The sequence below is a fragment of the Fukomys damarensis genome, unplaced genomic scaffold (assembly GCF_012274545.1).
Source record: "Fukomys damarensis isolate Sample0158 unplaced genomic scaffold, DMR_v1.0_HiC HiC_scaffold_16, whole genome shotgun sequence".
Lineage (NCBI taxonomy): Eukaryota > Metazoa > Chordata > Mammalia > Rodentia > Bathyergidae > Fukomys > Fukomys damarensis.
Genome location: NW_022900928.1, coordinates 98,968,022 through 98,981,018, shown reverse-complemented (window position 1 = coordinate 98,981,018; position 12,997 = coordinate 98,968,022). Strand labels below are relative to the sequence as shown.

Sequence of the window (12,997 nt, the reverse complement as noted above, 5' to 3'; positions counted from 1 at the left end):
CCAGGGACCAGGGATCAAACTCCGGTCCTTGCACTTGCAAGGCAGGTGGTGGAACCACTGAGCTAAATCCCTGGCCCAAAACTGCTCTAAGAATAAACCAAAACTATACTTGCAAAGCCCTTAGCACAGTTCATGGTACATAGTAGGACCTCAATAAATGCTAGTACTAATGCCACAAATAATGCTAATGTGAGTCATTGAGATACACTTCTACCCAGATACCCTTCTACCTTGATCCTCTGGTTCCATGACAAGGAGTTATTGATTTTAATCCTCTCCTCTTCAGCTCTTTCTGACTTGATTTCCCCATGTAAAGAACGTGTTCTTATAATACCAGAGTTTCTGCACAAAAGCTGTTTTGAGCCACTGTAAAAGGTGCACAATGAAATGTGTGAAAGGCATTAACTGCTGGAGAATCTCTAAAATGACCATATTAACGAATCCAATTGCATAGTGGGAATAACAATTCACCATTTGCGCATTCAGCCACCTATTACTTCTTCTGAACATTACTTTGAGTTCCTGGAAGAGGTGCTTTGCCTTAAAGGGAGGACACCTTACTGAAAGTTAAAGACCAGCTTCCAAGCATCCCAGCTGCTCCTGGAAAGAGACATTTTCTCTCAAATGTCTTGAGGCAGGTTGGGGGAGAGTGTTTTCAGACAGAAGAAAAGTTTATTCCCATAGTAACTGGCCTGAAGCAGTTCTCTGTAGAAAATACACTCTTCTAGATACACATATATCTGCCAACAGTTTGGCAAGTCATGACAGAGATAGTGGGACTGTCTAAGGGGTAGGTCCAAGGGCTTCTACACACAATCTGCGGGCTTTAGAAGTGATGAGAGTGCACTCAAAACATGCCGCCGGTAAGCGGTGCATTTTGATATCTCCCTGTCAGACACATGTCTCTCAGGACATCAAACATAGGTCTACATCTATACTCATACTCTTCTTTCTGACAAAACAGAACTCCATGACTTATGTTAGCCTTGCACAGAACTTTTTTAATTTTCATTTTAAAGGCCCTTCAGTTGCCAGCAAACTATCAATACAATGAAATCTGGCCACAATTCAACTCCATGGCTGTGACACAATTTTGTGCTATATAACAACTTACAATTCTAAATTATCCAGAGCATTCCATGGAGATGGTATCAGTGGATGCCAAACATGGTGACAAAACATACCTGTTTGTCAGCTGTACCCTCCGGAGATGCTTCCAAATCCTTAAACCTGCAGGTAGCCTAAGCTTGCCCCACACTGTACACCACATAGAGAATGCGGAAGTCTGGTTATTAGATGATTGGCGTGTTGAATTTTCTCCATGTAGACAGCAAATATGTTGAGGCGGCTTTTTCTTCTCCTAAAATCACTGAGCCACAGGAGCACGTGCTCTATGGAGACCTGAAACGCAGTTGCTATAAAAATGAAATGCTATTCTTGGAATACCTATGTCATTACTTGAACTGAATCTCCTTTACAGTGAAATGGCTGCTGCTTAGCAACTAATGCAAAGAACAGCCTGAACATATCTCTTCCCCTTCTTTTTGCTTTTCCCCACTAAGAGGAGTATTAAACACAGACCATTGTGCTATGCAATTTCATGACTTCACATACATGGGGAGAGTGTGAGGATGGTAATAAGGTCATCCTCCTTGTCAGTGCCATATGTATTCAGTGTGCCAGCTGGTGATTGACTCCAATTTTGCCTATTGTGATTAACAACAGAGATAAATTCGGGTAAATAAAATTAACAAGAGAGAAATGCTCCTGACCATCATCCCATAGGTGGATGTGTAGAAGCAGTGCCCCAAAGTGAAAACCAGGGGATTTACGATCCAATACCTAGCCTAAGCCTGAAGGCACCCATCCCTGGCACATGGCCTTGCGAGTGTTTTCTTCAGTGTACAATGGCTATGAAAACAACATGGGGTTGCCTGAGATTGTTTTGAGGGTAAAATTAGATCACTTATGTGAAAGCAGCTTATAAATGGTAAGCCTTAAAACACCATGCACATTTTTATTATTATTAAGTACCTAAATTTAGTCAGTTTTAACAGTTCAAGAAATCTCCAGAAATCAGTCTTTTTAAAAGAAAAAACCTTAGATTTTGTGGTAAGTAATTCTTTACGGCTCACAGAGAGCTTCTGTTTTAATCTTTAAATAGCTTTGACGTTTATTTTTGAACTACATATTTATTTTCCTAAGAAATTCTGAAGGTTTCCTTCAAATGTGAAAGAATGTTTTTTCAGGTTTTTGAAATATGCTCTTGGAACTTTCTAGGGGTCCAAAGCTGCACACACAAAAATATAAATGCTGAGGACGTTGTTATGAAAAAGTGAATATTGTAAATGCTCACGGCTTAAACAAGTCCACTACTTAAAAGTAAAAGACTCGCCTCTCCTAAGGACATTTTCTTAATCAAATGGTGCTGACTATGCCATTTCAGCCACATAAAGTTTGCCTACATTTGGTCCTAACTTTGATACACGACCCCAACCCATATACAAACACTCATCTCTTTTCAAGTTCCCACTAATTACAAGTCACAAAGTTTTGTCCAAAAGGTAGAATTTAAAGGGAGCAGTGCCAAGCTATAATCCCTGCAATCATTTTCTGGCCCAACAAACAATTTATTTCCCAATCCCATGCAATGGAAAATTCATACAGCTTTAAAAGAAGAACTATGGGAAGCTCCAAGTTGGGTCTCTACAACTGACAGCACACATAGCTATTCAACCTCATCTTACACTTGGGCAAGAAAGGAATGTGCTCCTGCCAATCCATCTTGGTCAAGGCTCTCTTCTGTGTGAGGCCTGGCTTGGCCCACTAATCTAAAATGTATGGATCTCGCCTCTCAAAGGTTTTAGTATGATAAACATCTAGATTGTGAAAATAAGACTATTTGCACACAGAAAATGGGTAAGGGTAAAGGAAGGACCAGAGTGAAAAGTTGCACTAGGGAAGAAACATGAGATAAGTAATTTGCAAATACAGATACATAGCTCAGTCTGCCACTTAACTAGCTGTGTGACCCCAGGCAAGTTGCTTAAACTGTAAGCCTTAATGTCCTTATCTCTAAAACAGAAGCAATAATAGCCCCTGTATAATTGAGAGTTCAATGAAAAACAGTGTATAAAATATTTAACATCTCTGGGCAGACAGCATGCATGTGATAAAAATCTATAATTTATAATGATTAGTATTCACCAGTAGGAAGGTCAGTAGTTAATACTTGCAGTCAGTATTTGAACCAAGAAAAGCTTTTCGTTTCACTGAACTGAACTTTGTACAAAATCTGGAAGTTCATAGGCTGCCTTTGCTACCTCAAGGAATAATTCTACCAGAGACCCTTTTTGGAATGCTAAGCACAGTGAAGCTTGTGGCTTCCTGGGCCATGGAGAGAAAAAATGAGTAGACAGGTGTTATGCACTGAACATCTATATTTTCACCCCAAATTTATACCTTGAAATCCTAACCCCCAGATTGATGGTAGTAGGAGGTGGGGTGCCTCTGAGAGGTAATTAAGTCTTGGAAAGTGGCATCCTTATACAGGAGATCAGTACCTTTCTAAGAAGAGACATAGAACTCTTACTAGTAATCGCTAGCATTCTCTGATTTGTGAGGGCCCAGCAAGATGGCAGCCATTTACAAACAGAAGAGAGGCCTCTCCATAACCTGACCATTCCAGTGCCTAAGGTCTTAGACCTTCAAACTCCAGATCTATGAGAAATGACTGCCTGCTGTTTACAAGCCACCAGGTTCAAAGAGCTTTGTCACAGCAACCTGAACTGACAGTACAGCTGAGAAGGCCACACAAGCCTGGTTGTTCACTTTGTCAGGTTAGTTCTAACTCCTCTGGGGCTCACAGTTTCCTACTTCCTGACTAACTTTAAATGCTAAGGACAGTGCTTCAACTACAGAGAAACAGAACTCTTCCACTGCTCAGTCACTGCATTGAGAGAGAGACAATGAGAAAGAAATAATCTATTTTAAATTAGGCTCTTCCCTCAAAAATCTCTGCAGGGAATGCTCTCTGTCTAAGAGAGATTGCCTCAAACCCTGTCACATACAATGATATTATCATAGTCCATTTAGCCTAAGGAATGTTCCCGATATTTGACTCTATATGTTGCATCTCACCTTTTCCAAATGTTTCCACACAAATTTATATGAAGTTCTTTTATCTTTAAACAAATTACTAATCTTTTTAAAATAAAAATTAATTTTTCCATAGAAGCCTGACATCTTGTCCCTATACAAAGGACGGACATATTTTTAAATATACTTTAGCCCTTTCAAGAAGATTATTTTCTGCCTATTTCCTAAAAATCAACATGATACATAAAAGTGACCAAACTGCCTTATCTCTGCCCTTTGAGGGAAAAAATAAAGCCCATGGGATTTACAGCCCTCAGAATTTATTCCATAGTTCTGAGCCAGTTTTACTTATTCAATATTTTAAAGCCATTTACAGTTTTAAAAATAAATTCTGCCATTTGGCCTGGTTGAGCCAACTGATATAACATCCCAGAAGGCCGAACTTCTCATTTCTGAAATAAATGATCCAGGGCAGCTAGCATCTGGGAAGCTTTTTTCTCCAACTGCCAGGACAGGCCTGTGCATACAATGTGGATACCACTGGGATGGGCCAGAGGAGAGGTAACCTCTGTCCAGGATCACAGGTGACAGCAATTCTATTTGTAGCACCTCTGTCTATCTGCTCATCTCCTCCCCTCACCCCACCCTCCATATCCATCTAGCTTCCTGTTCTCAGATGACCAGTGGGGCGTCTGGGGCAGCTGCCTGGCTCCTCCACACACTGCGCTTCTGTTCTCTGTCCTCTGCCCTCTGCCTTGCCTGCTCCAATTTCCAGAGCCCTCAGAGGCAGCTTCTTCTTCCCATCATCCCCTTCTGCACACTATCTGTGTTTGAATAAATTACAAAAGTTCATATTCTCTGCATCCACAGATACCTAAACCTATAATGCATTTCTTGAACTTAAGCCCATCTTATTTTTATGCTGACTGAATAGTTTCACCATCCACTGCTGATATTTGACTTGGGTATCAATATTTTGAACAATAGTAAGCAAGTCTTCTTATCTGGACTTGCATACAGATAATAAAACTTTAATGAACACAGGATGTCATATACTTTGTGAGGACCAGCATTATAAGTATCTACCCCTTTAAATTTCAAATAATCCCATTGGGTGTGTGTGACTGTAGTCACCATTTTACAGATGGGGAAAGGAAGGTGTCCTACTTTACAGAAGGACACGAAGCCAAAAGAGGTAGAGATTCAAGCCTAGGTTACAGGGCACCAGAGTCAGAGCTCTTAACCAGTATTCTACTGTTTTTCATGTAATTAAAGGGTTAGAATAATGAGATTTGAATATTAGTAGTATTATTACTATTTTAAACTTTGAATGTTTCCCTCTAGATACAATAAAAGCCAGACTCTTGATGTATTTTAAACTCGAATTGGTTCCTTACTAGAAAATTATTTATGATTCTAAAGACCCAAAGGCAAATATCCATTTGAGCAAAATACATGAAGGTTAGATTTTAAAAAACTAGAAATCCTTGTCAGAGAGCCGCTGCCTTTGGGAAAAAAAAAAAAAGTGTTCACTCCATTTCAAAACCTCACAAAACAAAAGCTGAAAGAAAGCAACATTAAAATTCATCTGCAGAAGTCCAGGGATTTAGCTCAGTGGTTCCACTGCCTGCCTCACAAGTGCAAGGTCCTGAGTTAAGACCCTGGTTCCAAAAAAAAAATCATCTGCAGAGACTCATCTTCCCGCTTCTCCCAGTCATATCCCCAACCCTGATTTCAGCACACCTGATGATTTAGTTTTCTCTCAAATAAACCAAGCAGTGTTCATGTCACCTGTTTTCAACACTGTGGATGTTGAGAAACTCACCATCTATTCTTCAAGGGCTTCATAAGCTACGTGAATAAAAGTAGCTGTCACTTTTTTCAAAGACTTTGTTTTATTAAGTGAGTAAAAAACAAAACAAAAACTTTAGAGTCACCAAATGGACTAATGAATTTTTTTCAAGTAATTTATCCATTCAAGTTAATCAAATTCTCTGGAAGGAGGGAGCAATTGGAGCCACACACAGCAGTAACTCCAGGCTGACTGAACCAGAGTCTGGACAACCCCAGGAATACAGGGTCATCCTCTCTCTGCGTGGCTAAGTTCTGATTACAGGAGAAACATCAACCATAACTTCCCAAGGAGAAAATCAATGCTGCCCCTTGGACAGAGATGAGACACACAGATAGAGAACCAGAGAGCCAATTAGTGCTCCTCAGAAGGCAAATTAAGGCCTTTTCTTTGACAAGTTGCAAATAGATGGTTAAGCAAGAGCTTCTGCCTCCCTTCTCCAGCCTCCAACAGCTGGCTAAGTGGCCGGTGCAGGTACTCAAATAGGAAGCTGTAAACAGAAACAGTCCCGGGATGCTAGACAGAGCATAAATGAGTCAAAAACAGATATTTCTTTTAGGAGAAGAAAAGGTTACAATTGAGATGAACTCCACACAAACAAGAGTATATTTTTAAAGATGGCAATGTAATGTATTCACTCAACAAGTATTTATCCAAAACCTACTGAGCAAGAAGAATAAGATTGCGAGATCCAAATATTAAGGCGCAGTTCCTGTCTTCCAAGGAGCTACCAACTCAGGGCAGAAAAGAACAATGACAAAAGTCACCTCTATACAGGGTGCTGTGCTGAGTTTTTATACAAAGTAACTTAATGAATGATTGTAACAAGCTTCCATGGCAGATGTTGCCGTTATCCTACCTTAGAGAAGAATATGCCAGAGCGTCAAAGAGGTTATGTAAATTGCCCCAGATCATGAGGGATTTGGCAGCTTCAAACTCTAGTCTAATTCCCACAACAGAAAATATCAACTCAGTCCTAACAAAGTTGTTCAGAGGCATCACATGATGTTGGGGGTGGACAACCACGTGTCACAGGAAGTGAATCCTTTGGCGCTTCCACCTAGCAAGGAACTGCCTGGCAAACAAGTCAAAGATGCCCTCTGCATGCCTCAGGAACCAACAGATACAATTTGGAGTTTTATTTCTTTAAACTTCCACATTATGATGGTTTCCTATGCCTTGCAATAGGTTCCTACCAGCTGAAAAATTAGACATGGATCCAATTTTATAGCTAGTTTTGGAAAATTCAATTTTAAAGGTAAAAAAAAGCCTAATGGTTTAGATTTGGCTTTGCTTATGACCTTCCTTCCTACGATTCACCATAAGAAAAGCTTACATGCCACAATTTATTTGCAGTAACTACTGCTCTAAAAACTACAATTATATGGTCTGAGAAGAAAAATTAGTCTCCATAGGACCAATGTTACCAATACAAACCTTTGTAAGAGAGCAAATATCACCACCCTAAGTGCAAGTGATAATTTCTCCAGATGCCCCTGGTCTCTCAATGTTAGAAGCTCCAAGCATGCCTCAGGGAGATATAGGAAATGTGTACCCCAGATCCCAGCCCAGAAGAACAGAGAGGTGTGGCCAGGTTGGCTCTCAGTAGGAGTCCTCATTCTCCCAGATTAGAAAGTGAAATGCTGGAAAGAGCCAGCTCTAGTCTGATTTAATTTGGCCCCATGAGTCAATGCCATTGTTGCCACAACAGAACTGAATGCCAGCAAAGGTCTCTTCACTTCTTCATCATAGGCCCCAGAGCTCTGACTCCCACGAAAAACCAAAGCCTCAACAGGACCAGAGCAGGGCAGAGTCTGGACCGTGATGAAATTAAAATCTTACCCCTGTCCTAACTGGAGTCAACACTTAGTACCTAAGTAATTAATGAGAAAGGAAGCTTTAAATTAGAACCAAAGCTGGCTAATCTTGAAGTCTCTAACTAATGAATGTGTAAAGCATAGATAAAAACATAAAATTGACTTACAAAGATGGATGCTGCATATTTAGGAGAAAAAAATAACCCCCTATACACAATTTTCTTTTCTTTTCTTTTCTTTTTTTATTTTCAGTAGTGGGGATAGAACTCAGGACCTTGTGCTTACTAGTCAGGTGCAGTGCCACTGAGCTGAATCCTGCCCCCCTCCTCCTACATTATTTTTTTAATTGAGTTTATTGGGTTAGGGTTAGGGTTAGGGTTAGGGTTGATTCCAATGTGAGAAAGAATAACGCATAGGTTATCTTACTCGACTTCAACCTCTCAGTTCTCCTTCTTATAATAACATAATCTGTTTTGTGGAACAAGACATAAAATGGAAATATAGTCAGGTGTTCATGTCTGTGAGCTCTGTATGTGTGAATTAAGCAACTATAGATTGAAAATCTTCAGGAAAAAAAATAACTGCCTCTGTTATGAACATATACAGACTTTTCCTGTTAATACTCCCTTAACAATATAGTATATCAACTATTGACATAGAATTTTTTTGAGACAGAGTCTCTCTATGTAGTTCAGGCTGGACTTGAATTCGCTATGTAGCACAAGCTGGCCTCAAACTTGAGGGGATCCTCCTGCCACAGCCTCTCCAGTGCTGGGATTACAGGCATGCACCACCATGCCCAGCTCTCATAGCATTTACATTGTATCAGGAAATATAAGTAATCTAGGGATGACTTAAAGCTTGAGAGAGGATTGCTAATGTTATAGGCAAATATTATGCCATGTGTATAAAACTTCAGCAGATTTTGATATCTGCGGGGGGTCCTGGACCCATCTGCCTGGACACTGAGGGATGCCTACACTACTTTCTAATCATCAATTTACAAAGACTAAAAGATCCTTTTCTAGTCAGTTGGCTAATCTAGGAAGTTTAATATCCCTTACTGTTACTTCTGTGTAATACCAAAAATGTCCTTTAAGAAAGCTCAGAGCCATGAGCAGTGGTGCATGCCTATAATCTCAGCACTCAGGAGGGTGAGGCAGAGGAATCACTGAGAGTTCTACACAGTGAGTTCAAGCCCAGCCTGAATTACATAGTGAGACTCTGCCTCAAAAGAACAAATAAACAGATTAGGAATTACCATCCCGGTTTATAAGTGGAAAAAGTAAAGCAGGGGCATTAATATCTCCTGTGCAATGGTTACTACACAGGCCTCCTTACAGGCAAAAATCATACTTCACTAGTCACTGTGAGCTGCCAAAGAAGAAACACACAGGGCAGCTCTTCACTGGACCTGTGTTCCCCTAAACAACACCTGTGGAAAATTCTTAAGGATACATAAATCTCTAAAATGGGTGTATTCATTGAGACATCAGGTATCACAGGAGGTTTTGATCTCAGAAGCAAAACCAATCTATCTGCTGAGGATCACAGATTTATGTTCACTTTTCTTCCTTAAAGTCATATAACCAAAGGGCTACATTCCAAAGAATGAAGTATACAAGAGGTCGTATAGATGATAATGAGCCATGGTACAGTGTGGATAAAGTGAAAGAATGGCTCACACTGCTCACACACACACAGGTGCAGGTGGGGAGACTTGGAGCCTAAAATGAAATAGGAAGCAGCACACTGTGTGATCTGAAGAGAAAATCCATTAGGGTCAGATGTGTGTTTAAATTCTTTGTCCTGCCCAAGGTCTATGCCTCAACTTCATTTTCTACCAAACAGGACTAATCACAATGACATCACAGGGCTGTCACAAAGATCAAATAAGACGGACTATACAGTAATACTTAGCACAGTACCCACAAATGGAAGACGAGACATCAACTAGCTCCTTTTTCCCTTCTCCTGTGTGTTTCTGAAAGGTTTATTTTTTTTTCAGTTTTACAGACTTTAATGGAAATTCTTATAGCAGTTTTTGTAAAAAAAAAGTTTCTACACATTACATAGTCATTTATACATATGTATCTGTTTCTGCACCATAATTTGCTAAGGAAAAAGTAGTAATTTTAGGAGAAAAGTACCAGCTCACTTGCACTGCCTTCTAAAGCCTTCAGCTTTATAATCTACAGAGACTATTTGCTCTAGGGGTGCAGATTCTGAAATAAAAGAAAATTTCTCTTGGGAAAAATGGCTCCCAAAAAGCCAACAAAGGAAAGATAATGAGGGGAAACCTAGGGGTATATAAGGGAGTTTATTTTACTTAATAAAGTAAAAGTCAAGCAAAATGAATAATCTGCCTCCAGAAATGGTTATTTAAAGGTTTTCTCTAAAGGGCTCTGGTTCCTAAAAAGACAGGAGTCACTGCATATGCCCACCCACTCTTCATTTATTTTTAAACCCTAGCTTATATGTTCCTTAGCAACAGGAGGAGCAGATGAGACCCCCCTACACATGCACACACACACATACCCTTTCTCCCGAAGCCCCCTTCTTCCCCATCAAATTTCATTCTGCAAATACCCATGTTCCTCCAAATTTTTTCCAAATCTTGCCATATTTTTTAACTACCTGCAAATCTCCATTCCCCACCTCAGACGATCCCCCTTACAAAAGCAGCCATACCTCCTACTCTAGCTGAATGCTTCTGTGTAGACCATTCTGTCTACTCAGGCGTTCCTGACTCCCACCAGCCTCTGTCCTCAGCCACCCCAGAAGTGAGGCAGTGTGGTTTCCACTGAGTAGCCAACACCCAACTCCTGCCCAAGCTGCCCTTTCCTGAGCCCCCAGCATAACTGTCATGTCTGGCTGCATCCTTTTGAGTTAAGCGCAAACAGTCACCATGGCAGGCAGGCAGGCCATTCACCAAAAGATAAACAAATAAATACAGAGGTGAAAACACAGAGGCTACTGGGACAAACATGTGCCAGACAAAATCGCCTACCTCCTCCCGTCTTTGGAATTGCCTGGCCCCATTTGTCTGGAAAAGGGTTTATGAGCTCAAAGATCCATTGTTTAGACTCTAGGGAAAAATAGGGTGTTTAAGCATCACCCGAGGCCTGATAAAAACTTCCAACCACTGAGAGTTTGATGCCTTTAAGTCTGAGGTACCTCAACCACCACCTGAGAGGATGTGGATGTAGGTGTTTTACTGAAACGGGGACTGTGAGAGTTTACATAGATGGAAATGATGTCCAAGAAGCAGAATTCACCCCTATGGATTTTAAGGTGGATGTGGTATTTATTCTTCTTTTCTAGCAAAACAGTGCCAGTGGTCCTGTCTGTGTGTGTACACACTCACATGTGCCCGTGAAAGCAGATAACCCAGAAAGCCACAGCCCTACAAAGTACACATCTCCAGGAGAGAGGCTCAGAGAATGACCCCTGCCAAGGGGCAAACTGAAATGATTTCCCTTGCAAACTCTGGCTTTGCATTCCCATCCAATGAGGAGTCTGGTGAATATCAATGACACAAGAGTCTCTCCACTCAGAAGCCCGGGAGCCCAGACCCACGATGTGCTTCACATCATCCCATCCCCAGACCCCCGAGACAAAGCTCCTCCATTAGGCTAAATGTAGTCCCTGTTCCCCTACGGGCTGGCCCATCACAACTAGGCAGGAGAACTGTCTGTGTCCCAGCACACCTCCCTGGAGATGCCCGCTCCCTACCACCTGCCTATTTTTAGAAACTGAAAATATAAAAAGAATGATCCATTTGGATATGATCTGAATGAGTAACTAAGAGAACAACTCAGGTGGGAAATTCCCTCATCGAACAGTGAGCAAAATTCTCCCAAGGAATGCAAGAAGCAACACCTCGCCAGGAAGACCATTTAGGAATTGTCAGAGGCCAACACTGAGATGCAGAGCTCATGGCCTGGCTCATGCTGGGGCCTCCAGTCCAGGCAATGCCTGTGGGGATCCCAGTGATTCACACACCTGCCCCACCAATACAGCACACCCTCACAAGCCCACACGCCTCTGTCATCTGCCTTTGCTTACATAACAGCACATGGTGTGACAGGCATAATACTTTAGATGGTTTTCTTCAGGGGACTGCTATCTCAGAAGGAGCAAGATTCCAAGAATGCTTTCACTGACCACCCCCTGCTTCCAAGCAACACTCTGAACTCTAGTGAGTGAAAATCTTTGTAAACCTATGCTTGCTTATCGCCTGGAGTTTTTAAATGAACAACCAGGAAGGGTATTCTCAGCATCTTTCTTGTTGCCTGAGAATAGAGGTAGGATGTAGGGAACCTACTGAATTCTCAGGATTTCTCATGTTTGTATCCTGATATGATCTAGGGTTATCTTTTATCCCATTTTGATGGCCATTTACCTGACACTTTTCTTATCTCACAAATATATCCATCCTCAGGTGAAGGTATGGTCTCTTCCCACTCTCACGCGGGATCACGAACAGGCACCCCACATCATCCTCCAGGCTCACCCACCGGGAGAGCAGGAGCGAGCACGTGTGTGTAACCTGCACGCTCAGTGGCGTATTTACAGACAGGCCATGTCCAACTCTTCCTTAATGGGGGATTTCCACGAAGGTCCAGCCTCCACAGGGATTTCTCTCCAGGATAAACTGTCCTTTTCTGCCTCTCAGAGGGATCACAGGTATTAAGACAGCGCCAAAGGTTCACCCAGTGAAATTGAATAGGTAGGAGGAGTGGCTAAAATGAATGTTTTTAAGGGCAACTTTGACGACTTTTCTCAAGAAAATCAGACACCTTTAGATCTGTTTTCCTTGCCATATACACACCCATTTTTGCTATTTTCTCACTCAGGGACCCAGTCTCCTCTCCTTACAAATCCATCCACCCTTAGGTGTTAAGGGGGTATCCAGGAGCTCGTAGCCTCCTCCACTCCAGAAAGATGGGATGAGACAGAACAACACTGAAGGAAGGAGAGAGGAAGGCAGAGACAGTCGGAAAGAAAGAGAAGAGATAGAGGAGGAAGAGGAGATAGTAGGGGGAACAGGCAGCCTCGAGCTGGGAAGGTACCCAACTCAAGCAAACACCTCTTGGAGAGACAGCGGGTCCCCGCCCTGGGTGGCACCTGTCTCGCACCTGGCATCCGCGCCTACCTGTAAGAGACCTGCTTCCGGAAAGTTAAGTTCCTCAGTTTCTCCTCCAGCGCCTCGTCCTTCTCCCTCTGG

General features: G+C 41.8%; 1 protein-coding gene across 3 annotated transcripts in view; it reads right to left on the bottom strand.

Moving 5' to 3' along the window:
* The window catches only part of Dgki (diacylglycerol kinase iota), a 441,978-nt gene extending 428,988 nt beyond the window's left edge, over nucleotides 1-12,990 (bottom strand). The window contains exon 1 of one of the 3 annotated variants that reach the window (XM_019208591.2): nucleotides 12,926-12,990. The gene's annotated coding sequence lies outside the window, so the exon portion shown is untranslated. The remainder of the gene's footprint in view (nucleotides 1-12,925) is intronic. The other 2 variants (XM_033764527.1, XM_033764526.1) reach the window with 2 other exon arrangements.
* Nucleotides 12,991-12,997: the final 7 nt, after the last annotated feature.